The sequence below is a fragment of the Chenopodium album genome, chromosome 16 (assembly GCF_948465745.1).
Source record: "Chenopodium album chromosome 16, dcCheAlbu1.1, whole genome shotgun sequence".
Taxonomy (NCBI): Eukaryota; Viridiplantae; Streptophyta; class Magnoliopsida; order Caryophyllales; family Amaranthaceae; genus Chenopodium; species Chenopodium album.
Window position 1 is genome coordinate 23374152 of NC_137849.1, and position 11686 is coordinate 23385837.

The 11686-nt window shown below is 39.6% G+C and overlaps 1 non-coding gene and 1 pseudogene across 1 annotated transcript; both read right to left on the reverse strand.

The window, feature by feature from the left end:
• Nucleotides 1-1311: 1311 nt before the first annotated feature.
• LOC145587207 (small nucleolar RNA R71) lies at nucleotides 1312-1418 on the reverse strand. Its single transcript, XR_014101230.1, has one exon. It is a non-coding gene; the product is annotated as a small nucleolar RNA R71 (small nucleolar RNA).
• A 2615-nt stretch (nucleotides 1419-4033) lies between these two features.
• Nucleotides 4034-4132, reverse strand: LOC145587046 (small nucleolar RNA R71; annotated as a pseudogene).
• Between the last annotated feature and the right edge of the window lie 7554 nt (nucleotides 4133-11686).

Consider the following 11686-nt stretch of genomic DNA (forward strand, 5'->3'; position numbering starts at 1 on the left):
TTAATATTGATGATTGATGATGATTGATTGAGCTCATGCTATGAATTGATGAATGTATGATTTTTGATGGTATGAGATTATTAGTAGCACATTATTTGATGTTCCCTAATTTAGATGCACGGGAGTGATTTGAATGATTGCATGAAAATGAATTGTTTAAGTAGAGCTTTATGTATTGTGCACTTTTAATCTCTCAATTTGATTAGTGTCTAATTGGATGCGCGAAAGTGATCTCGATTAGGCCAAGCCCTCATTCATTGATTTTCTTAGACAATTGCACGAGAGTGAATTATTTAGGTAGAATTTTGTATTCTATGGCATGTTCTTCATGATAATCATCATTGTCTATCTTTGTTAATCGTGTTTGACACCCCCGTACCCCCTAGCGTTGTTTCTCTTATTCTATTTCTTCTAGCTTTTGATTTCTTATTTTGCTTGTTTTCATTCCTTCGTTGTAGTAATATGACTATTGAAAAACACAAAAAGCATTCAAAATACCCCTTTTCAATAGATTCATTATTCACCTTGATTGAGCAAAACCCCTTTTCCTCGTTGATCGATCATTTGCTTGCCCCTATACTTGTATTAGGGTAGTGAAGAGTTATAAATATAATTTGATTAAGAGGAGGTTGTAAACGACTTATTTCCCTATCAAATTTTGGCGCCGTTGCCGGGAAACGGCTAGTTTTGCACTTTTATTGTGTTATTATTGGATTCGTTGCTTTTGCTTTTGTTCATTTATTCTCTTGCTAGTCTTAGCTTTAGTGGATGCTTAGGAGGTCTCAAGGACCACCCACTCATTTCATTGACCACGAGATCGACCTTACTTTGAGACAAGCCCGTAGGCTTTATCAAGAAGAGGGGAGAGGTCTTGGTGTTATTGTTGAGAGTGAAAGTGATTCTTTGTCTTCAAGTTCTCAAAGTGAAGCAATGTTGGGTCAAGAGGATGATGTTTTGTTTCGTGAGTTTGGGAATCCAAAGGATTATCAGCTCACGGGAGGGATTTTGCTACCCGTCACGGAAACCAACTTTACCATTCACCCCCAATACACAAGAATGGTACAAGCGGAACAATTTTCGTGTTCTCCAAGTGAAGATCCCATTGAGCATCTTAATAGATTCCTTGAGCTATGTGCCATGATTCAAACAAATCAAGTTTCTCAAGAGTACATCCAAATGCATCTATTTCGACAATCTCTTTTAGGAAGCGCAAAGAAGTGGCTCAAGCAAGTCAAGCCAAATTCTCTCACAATATGGAGGGAGATAGTCAAGGCATTCTTGAAGAGGTTTGTTTCTGAGGAAAAGACAGCCGAAATGAGAAGGAAGATTGCATCTTTTGAACAAGAAGCGGATGAGAGTCTTAGTGAAGCTTGGGAAAGGTTCAAGGAGTTGGTACAAGCATATCCTCATCATGAATACAATCAAAGTTTGCTCATGCAATTCTTCTATGATGGGTTGGAACCTATGTCTAGAGCTAACTTGGATGCTAAAGCGGGTAGACAATTGATAAAGACCCAGGTTGCTTTACTTTATCGGTTAAAATCGGAAACATGGAACCTAGGGGTGCCTTGGCGGATTTAGGAGCGAGTGTTAACTTAATTACCCTCTCCATTGCATAAAAACTCAATATTAAAATGATACCCACAAGAAAAACAATTCAATTGGCCGACCGCTCGGTCAAACTTCCTTATGGTGAGCTTGAGGATGTTCCTATTCAAGTTGGGCATATCTATGTGATGTGTGACATTTTTGGCACTCATTTGGTTCCTTTTTGGATGATTTTTATTTCATTTTATCTCTCTTTTCTTTAGTTTTCCTTAGTTTTATTCTTGTTTTCTTCATTTTATGCTTTTTGTAGTTAGTTTCTCTTTTTCATGTCTTTTTCTAGTTTACTTGTTATTTTTCTCTTTTACTTGCTTTTTATCTTTTGCTTGTAGGGGGTAATTGATTGTCCAAGAATTCCCGGGCTTCCTTTCTATAGTTTTCCATTGATTTTCATGCCTAAAGCTTGTGCAAGAAGTTTCAAGTCAATGAGAGGTTCAAGGAGCATGCTTCAAAGTCTTGTTTATGCCTTCCTCATGGCTCATTTCCTTCAAGAAATTCAAGGAAGTTGCTGCCTACCTTGTCCTCCATCATCATCATCTAGGATGCGTGCACCTCGTGAGCAAGGGCAAGGAAGAAAGGAGGAAGCTGCAGCTATGTGCGGGCGCACTCAAGGAGTGTGCGGCCGCACATCTGTCGTGTGCGGCCGCACATCAGGTTTGTGCGGGCGCACATTCCTGGGTACACTCCTTCGAGCGCCCGCACTTACGAGGGTCTATTTTTGGGCGTCATTGCCGACCTCTCCTTTGTATATATAGTTATTTCTACCTATTTTTGAGAGAGGAAGTTTTTAGTTTTAGATGGAATTTGATAGTTAGTTTTTGGGGAGAATTTTAGAGAGAGAAACTCAAGAACTAGAGAGAGAAGCTCATGATTTTTGGTGATTGCTCAAGGATTCCTCATTGTATTTGATCTTTGGATTAAAGTTTTGTAAGGATCTTCTTCTTGATTTCAATACAAGTTTGATTTTAGTTGATTTCATTAGTTTTTCATATTGTTGATGATTTATTTGGATTTTGATTGAATTTTGATTGATTTTGATTGATTGTTGGTTTAATCTTTGAATTCAAGTATGTTGATGATGGAATTGATGATTGTTGTAGTTTTGATCTCCATTTCTATGGCTAGTGAGTAGTTTCCTAGCTAGGGAGATGGTGAAGCATGTATGAGTGATGGAATAGTGTAATTTGGGGATAATTGATGGAGTTGATGATATGATTAAACTTGGTTGATTTTTCATGTGCATGTGTGTGATTAATTGAGGTTTGGCCATCTTTGATTAATACACTAGATTGCATTGTAAGCTTGCTATGATACGGACCATTGATTAGTAGACTTGCAATTTCACGATTGAGGTGCTTTGTGACGTTCCCTAGGTAGTGTTTAGCGTAGTTGACGCTAGTTAGACCTCTAGGTGAACCACCTTAGTATGCTCTTTTGGATACATGATGATTTTCCTTCATATCGCTTGACTTAGTCGGTTTGACCTCCCAAATTACCGTTTCCATTATGATTGTATGTGGATCCATTGCCCTAGTGTCTTAGATTGATTCAATACAAGTTTGCATACCTAGTTAGCCTTAGTTCTACCTCAAACCCCTTCTTGATTCCGAAATAGCTTGATCTAGACTTCGTGCACTTGATATCCATTCCCTTGGGTTCGACCTTGACTTGCCACTACGCTAAATAGGGGTTAGTTAAGCTACAAATTTTGTTTGATAGGGTGGGGTGGTAGACCAACGACCTACCGTTCTCCGTCCCATCAAAATGGCGCCGTTGCCGGGGAATGGTGCTTGAGTGTATGTTGTTTTTGAGTCTATTTCATTTTGATAAAATACAAAAAGATTTTGTTTATCTAGGCTACACTTGTAGCCGTGCTACTAACATTTTTGTGTGAGTTTTGCATGCATAGAACCCGTGATCGTTCCCTTGTTCCCCTTGATCCGGAAATTGAGAGGACTCTTTCAAGAAGAAGAGTGGATAATAGATCCTTGGCTTATAGCTCTTCAAGTGAAGAAGAAATTCAAGAAGAACAAGGAATGGGTGAAAATCCTAGAATAGCCTTGAAGGAGCTTGGAGTGCCCGGGGCATATAGGTTTGAGAGTGGAATAGCTCCACCTACTACCCCGGCAAATGACTTCGAAATCCGGCCGGCAATGATCACCTTGATTGAGAGAAGGCAATATAGTGGGGCTAAAAATGAGAGCCCATTGAACCATTTGAAAGAATTTGAAAAATATTGCAACACTATCAAAGTCAATGGGGTCTCTCAAGAATTCATCTGTCTCAAGTTGTTCCCTTTCTCTCTATTAGGAAGATCTTTGGAGTGGCTAGACAAGGAAGTGAAGCCCAACTCCTTGAGAACTTGGGATGATGTTACAAAGGCTTTCTTGTCCCGTTTCTATCCCCAAAAGAAGACGGCGGAGGCAAGAGCCTTGATTCAAGGGTTCAAGCAAAGGCCGAGTGAAAGCCTTTATGAAGCATGGGAGAGATTCAAAGAGTATCAAAGGGAGTGCCCTCACCACGGAATCCCCACATACCAAGTGATCCAAATCTTCTATGGCGGTTTAAGGTCCCCAAGGCAAGTCATGCCTTGATGGAGGGGCCGGGGGCCCTATCATGAACAAAACCGAAGAAGAAGTTGTGGACATCATTGAGGACGTGGTGACATATTATAGGGATTGGCAAGATGGGGAGAGAGACTCTTCAAGCAAGCAATCTTCATTGTATTCGGTGGACCATCTCAATGCAATCAACAACCTTTCCTCCCAAATGACAAACTTAGGAAAGGAAGTCACCGCAATCAAAGCTAAGTTGGAGAGCACTTCTACCTCTTCTCAAGCTTCTAATCTTCCCTCCCAATTTAAGGGGAGAGGTACTCCTTCTAACTCTCAACCCCCTCCCTCTTCACATAATATGCCTTTGGGTTGCTTGTTTTGTGATGCATGTGGATCGTATGATCATGACTCTAGTGTTTGTCCTAATGAATGTGTTGATGAATTTGACAACAATGAGTGTGAACATGTTAATTTTGTGTCAAACAACAATGTTCAAAGGTTTGATAATCAAAAAGGCCAATGGAATAGGAATTACCAAAACCAAGGCAATTTTGACAACTATAATCATAATGGTGGTTATAGGAACCAAGGGAATCAAGGTTCTCGTGGTAACCATAACCAAGGTTATAGTAGCCAAAATCAAAGCCAAAACTATGGTAATCAAAATCATAATTATGGTAATCAAAACCAAGGTTATGTAAATCATAACCAAGGTAATGGAAACCATAATCATGGTGGTGGTAACCATACTCAAGGTTATGGTTCAAATCAAAATAGGAGTAATTGGAACAACCAAGGAAGGGGAAATTTTCAAAACAATGCTCAAAGAGGTCCCCCACCCGGTTTTGTTCCAAAGACTCAAAATGAAAATTCCTATTCACAACCTTCTTCTCCTAAGACAACCTTGGAAGAGTTGATTGATAATCAAACCAAGATCATTAACACCTATATGGCGGTTAGTGATAAGAAATTCAATGAGATGATGACCCACAATAAGATGCTTGAGACTCAAATTACTCAATTAGCAAGCACTATTAAGGATTTTGCTAGTCCTTCATCTTTGCCTTCCCAAGGTGTTGAACCAAAGAAACCCGTGTACTCTATTGCCACAAGTGGTGGAAATGATTTTGATGAGGGAGTTTCTTGTTCAAAAGAGGGAAGAGATGAGAGTGGTGCTAAGGAGAATGAAGTGGAAAGGGTTGAGTCTAAGGAAATCTATTGTGAGGTTGACAAAAGAGAAGAGTATGTTGGTGAAAAGATGAGTGAGATAGAGAGATTTCCCGATCTACCATATCCCCAAAAATATTTGAGATTCAAAATGGATGAGCAATTTGGGAAGTTCCTTAAAGCTTTTAAGGATGTTCATGATTCTACATCCTCTACCGAACTAATTCCCGACATGCCTAAGTACTCCAAGTTTGTTAAGGAGATCTTAAAAGAGAGAGAGGATTTTGATGAGGGTAGTTCGGTGGAAGAAGGGAAGTGCTTAGGTGCTCTTATCCATGGTGAACTCCCAAGGAAGATGGAGGATCAGGGGAATTTTTCAATCCCTTGTCAAATTAAGGAAATGGTTTTTGAAAATGCTTTGTGTGACCTTGGTGCTAGTGTTAGCATTATGCCTTTCTCGGTTTTCAAGCGGCTTGATCTTGGTGAGCTTCAACCATCCAAGATAACACTTCAATTGGCCGACCGTTCTATTAAGTTTCCTAAGGGAAGAATTGATGATGTCCCCTTAAGGATTGGAGGGTTTGTTTTTCCGGTGGATTTTGTTGTTCTAGAGATTGAGGAGGATGAACATATTCCAATCATCTTAGGGAGACCTTTCTTAGCTACCTCGGGAGCTTTAATAGATGTCAAAGGAGGTCAAATTACTTTGAGGTGTGGGAAATTAGAAGAGAGTTTTAAGTTAAAACCAATGCATGAGTCTTTATCTTGTGTCCAAGATATTGCATGTGCTAGTCTTTCTCGTTCCATTGATGGTATGTGCATGATTGATTCTTCTACTAACAATGTTTTTAAGATTGTTGATGATGTTTGTGCAAGTATTGATGATGTTAGTGAAGAAGAATTTGTGATTCAAAAGCCAAAGGATGAGAAAGACATTGGTTTTCCAAATTGGTTCAAGCTTAATTCTCATGAGGAAGAGAAAGCTTCCATGATTAAGGATGTTGAAGTCAAGCCGAAGAAAAAGGCCCGTGACTCAAAGAAGGCAAGAAAAAGGAAGAAGTTGAGAAGTGAAAAAGAAGAATTTGAAAAGAACTTTGTGAGAGTTTCATCAAGCAACAATGAGAAGTTGCCAAAGGTTGAAGAAGAATTTGCTCTATCAACCACCTTGAAGAAGGTGGTGTTCTTTGATCCTCCATGATTAGGAGGAAGGGTCGAGCTTAGGACCTTAAGCAAGCGCTTCCCGGGAGGCAACCCGGAGTTTCTAACCTTTCTCTTTGATTTTTGAATTTTCTCATTTTTGTTTCTTTTATTACTTTGTCTTTTCTTTTACTTTTCCCTTTATTTGGATCTTTAGGGTGTCCGTTTGCGGGATTGGAATTCAACAAATATGCATGATGGATGGAAGGTGTTCATGGCACAATTCATATTTTGTTCGATTCTAGTCGAAATTTGAGGTAAAAGGGTAAGAATTTTTAGAAAGGTGAGATAGGAAATTCATATTTTGAATAATGGAGGAAATTGATACTTAGTGAATTTTTGTGGTGTGTACATGAATTTTCAACTTTGAGGACTTTGAAAATGATTTTAGCTACTGCCTATGTTGTTCCTCATCACCATCATAACTCATGTGCGCACCCAAATAGGCAGTAAGTATCAAAATTTTTGAGAAAAAAAAGAAGGAAGGAGCACGCACAGGGATGTGCGGCCGCACACGAGGCATGTGCGGGCGCACAGCCTGCGTGTGCGGGCGCACATCAGCGCTGTGCGGCCGCACAGATGCTGAACGTGCTATTATCTTCTTCTTCCTCCTTCTTTCCCTTCATTTCCTTCATTCCTCATCTCAAACCTCACGAACACCTCCTTCAAACCCTCCTCCTTGTGCGCATCTCCAACCCTCTCATTCATCATCTACAATCACTCAAATCCTCACCAAAATCACTCCATTCTCACTCAAAATCACTCACAAATCTTTCTACACTACAAATTCCTCACAATTTGACCCAAATTTCACTCACTCTCTCTCCTACTCTTGGTGACCGAAAATTGGGGGTTTTGTGTGGAGTTCAAATTGCTTGCTCAAAATTGGTTTATCTTGCTTCTTTTATGGTATAATCACTAACCCTTGCTTTAATTTTGCCAATTATATCATAAATTTGCATGAATTACAAATTTGTATGAGCATGAATAGTGTAGTATTGATTTTGTGATTTTTGATGCTTGTACTTGATTTTGGTTGTGATTTGGTGATATTTGATGATTGATTTTGCATGACATTGTGTTGTTTGTTGATTTTGTAGCAATTTTCATCAATTTTGGTTGAATTCTTGTGAGTTGAAATTTTGGAAAGTTGGTAGTAAGTGGTGATTTCGGTATTGGCTTTGTGTTTGCTCTTTGATTGATTGAAAAGGAATTTTTCTTGGTTCATTGATATTGTTGATTGGTTTGGAATTGGTTTGATTGAAGGGAATTGTGAAATTGGAGTTTGGTGATTTTGGTAGTAAGTGGTGAATTTGGGTGTGGTGCTCTTGGTTCTTTGGTTTGCTACTTGATTGTTTGTTGGTGATCTTCTATACTTCTCACAATGTCTAAATACCTCAAGAAACTCACCAAAAAGCGAAAAACCGATGTTAGCATCGAGGAACCTCCCCGCCCAAGTACCTCCACTAGGCCTAGTACATCTTCTAGGCCTAGTACTTCCAACCCATCTTCCACTCAAACACGACCTCCTACCTCTCTTCCAAAGAAGAAAAATTTCACAGATAAACAAAAAGCCTTTTATCAAAATCTGAAAGATGAAAGAACCCTCAAACAAACCCGCCATTACTTTCAATCCGATATGCTGAAGTTGGGGATTGATAATGATGTGCGGTCATTGCTTTTGAATTTGAGATTGGGGACTTTCATCGCCGACGCCTACCGCACCTACAAGGAGCCTACCTTGGAATTCTTGGCTACCTTGGAGCTTGTACCCATTGGAGGGGTATATAGGGTGCGGTTCCAATTGTTCAACAACATATTTGACCAATCTTTAGAAGAGTTCAACGCCGCTTTGGATTTTGATCCCCATGGGGATATTATTAACGTTGAACACTTCATCTTCCCGGATTATGATCAAGATTCTTGGTGGGAAGACATCTCCGGTGGTAGTGAGTTCATCGCCAACAAGGCCAAGATCTCGGACGTATACCAACCTTGTCTTAGGGTTGTACACCGTCTATTGGGCTATGTCTTGTTCCCCAAGCAAGAGATGGGGAAATTGAGTAAATTGGAGCTCAAAGTCCTTTGGCTATCTACTCGCCCGGAGTTTGTGGGCCGGTTGAACTTGGGCTACATCTTTGCCCAATATTGCTTGGACCTTCGCAAAAGGAGGACGGGAGAGATCCCATGTGGGGGTATGGTAACTAGGCTTTTGACTCACCTTCGCCTCGATGATTATCTCTCATTTTGTAAGGAGATCGGGGATGCAGATTCCATCTACCTCGATATGCAACAATTGGGTCAAATCCAATTTATCTCCAAGGGTTTTAGTGAAGGGAGATATGAGTGGCTAAGGGGCAACGAGCATTGGTGCTTCTTGCCTAACCCTAGCTTGACTTCTTTGGCTAGGATTGCCAACAATGTATGGCATGTTCCCAGGTCCTTCCGGCATCCCAACTTTGATTCCGAGGAGGATGAAGAAGAAGAAGATGAGGAAGAACAACAAAATCAACAACAACAACATCCACAACAACAACATTTTTCTCCACAACAACAAGCTCCTCATGAGCAAGAACAAGAGCAAGGGCAACATGCTTTTGCCAATGAAGATTTGAAGGCTCTTAGTGAGCAAATGAGTGGATTAAAAGTCCACGTAGACGGCATGTATGATCAAGACTTTGGGGCCCTCTATGACCAAATAAGAGGTATTCAAGAGATGCAACAAGGTATGTTTATACAACAACAACAACTTTATGATGCGGAAGTTAACCGTGGGAACATTACTCCCCCGGTTAACTATCCGTATTTCCCGCCTCAACAAGGTCCTCTACCTTCGTTTGGGCATCCTTATTGGTCGGGGCCTTCTAACCCCGACACCGAGCGTCACTATTACCCGGACGAGCATGGTAACTATGATTACAAGGCTCCGGGTGGTAGTGACTATAGGGGGGATCCTAACTACCCCCATGTCCATCCCAACCACCCTTTTGAGCTCACTTTGCCCGATACCTACACCCCTCTTGCTCCTTGGAAACACGATCTTTTCAAGGGGCATTATGGGTGGCCCGAGGGGTACACCGGAGGATGGGAGCCTTACCCTCATCCCTTCGATGACCCCGAGCGCAACAGAGACCCCGATGGGGCCGGGCCAAGTGGGAGTGGTGGTGGTGATGGTAGTAGTTATTAGTTCCCTTTTAGCTTCTCATGCTTTTTACCTCCATCCCTCATATTTTTGATACTTGCTTTGTTTTGATCGGGATGTTGAGATGTATTTTCTATCTAGCTTGGGGGAACTAGTAACTTGCTCGGTGACCTTGTTGTTGTTGTGTACATATCTTAGTTGCTTGCATGTTTATTTTCATTCCTCTTTTTGGTTTCCTCATTTTCTTGATCTCTAGGCTACTTTCCTTGTAGCTAGCTTGTTTGCCCTATTTGCTTGGATGTTTGTTGTTTGTGGAGTTGTTTTGCTTGCCATGTTGTTGTTGATGATCCCTTATATCCAAACCCCTCAATCCAAATCCCTTCAATCCAACTCTTGTAATTTAGAGTAGTTCTTTAGTTAGTCTAGATTTTATTTCCTTGATTCTTTATTTTCTTTGGTAGTTTAGCTTTTCTTTCCTTTAGTTGTATATACTTCTTGCTTTGTTTATTTTCTTTTATTTGTTGTTTTCTTTTATTTATTTTGAAGTTACTAACCATTTTCTTTGTTCATAGTTTCTTTTATTTCTTTTTCTCACTTGGTTCCTTGAAGAGCTTATGGATATGGAATGCTACGAGGTGGTTTCTTATTGCTTCGTTTATTTTTGCTATGCTTGGAATCCCGGTGAGACCTTTCTTATTTTTCTCTTTATTTTCCTTGGTTGCATAGAATAGGATTAGTTTAGGAGAAGTTGAATGGTTCGAGGATGGATGCTTGTTAACACGTAATGTGTTTGGGATCGGTGACTTTGTTGTCTATCGATCACTTGTTTGTCGATTGGGATTTTTATGTGTTTAACATGCTTTCTAGTCCTTTGCATGCTTTTCTCCTATGTTTTCCTTTCCTATGTCTCCATTTCTTTTCTTTTACTCTCTTTTATTTTACCTTTTTTATCTTACTTTCTTTTATTTTTCTTCTTATTTTTGATGTGATTTTGAGGCATTGTTTTTCATTTCTTTTCTTTTGAGATGAACCTTGTACATTGGACTTGTCTTTTGCATGACTTTCTTCCTAGGTTGTAAAGGTATGCACGGTTTGAGATTATGTTCGGTTGACTCTAGGATAGTGTATGCTAGGGTAGTTGGTTTGAACTAGGAGGATCATGAAGCCGGATTCTACTTGTTTGTGGTATGTTGGAAGTTGCTTCTTATAGTTGATTTGACACCATTGGTGAGTTTTTGCCACAACCTTGTGAGGTTACTTGTTTTTCTAGCCTTCAACATTCCTTGTATGAGCGGCGTGGATCCTTGACTATGCAAACCTAATCTAATAAAGCTTGATGTATGATTCTCAAACACGAGACCGAACTATCTAGGAAGGACAAAGGCACATTTTTCGGGGTGGTATCTTTCATTTTTACTATATTTTGTTATTTTCTTTTGTTTTGGGTTTACATTTGCCTTCTTGCAACCATTTGAGCCTTATCCTTTCTTTTCAAGCCACATCTTTAGTTATTTGACCTTTTGTTTCATTTTCTACCTTTCTTGATTTTTGTGAAGCAATATGATCATTTGAGATGAAGTTTGTGGTGGTTAAGTTGGAATTTTGGTTTTTATGAAAGCAAGATTGTGTTATGATTTCTTTGTGAATAATGGCAAATGAGTATGAGTAAAAGCCGTCCTTTATAATAAAAGGCATGGACAAATAAGTGCAAAAGTTATAAAAGCCGTCCGAATTTAGCAAAAGGCAAGGACTTTGCAATTACAATATAAAAACACAAAAAAAAAAATTGAACAGTAAGAATTCAAAAATATTTTGATGTATTCTTTTCTCTTTCTAAGCATTGAGGACAATGCTCCATTTTAGCTTGGGGGAGAAGCGTGTACGCTTTTTGTATATATTTTTGTGAGTATAGCTTCAAGTAAGCTTGGGGGTGTTGTTTTTGTTTGGTAATTTCTTGATTGTGGTGTTAAGGATTGATCACCCTTTTGCTTCACTTTTAGGAAAATCACCAAATTTTAAA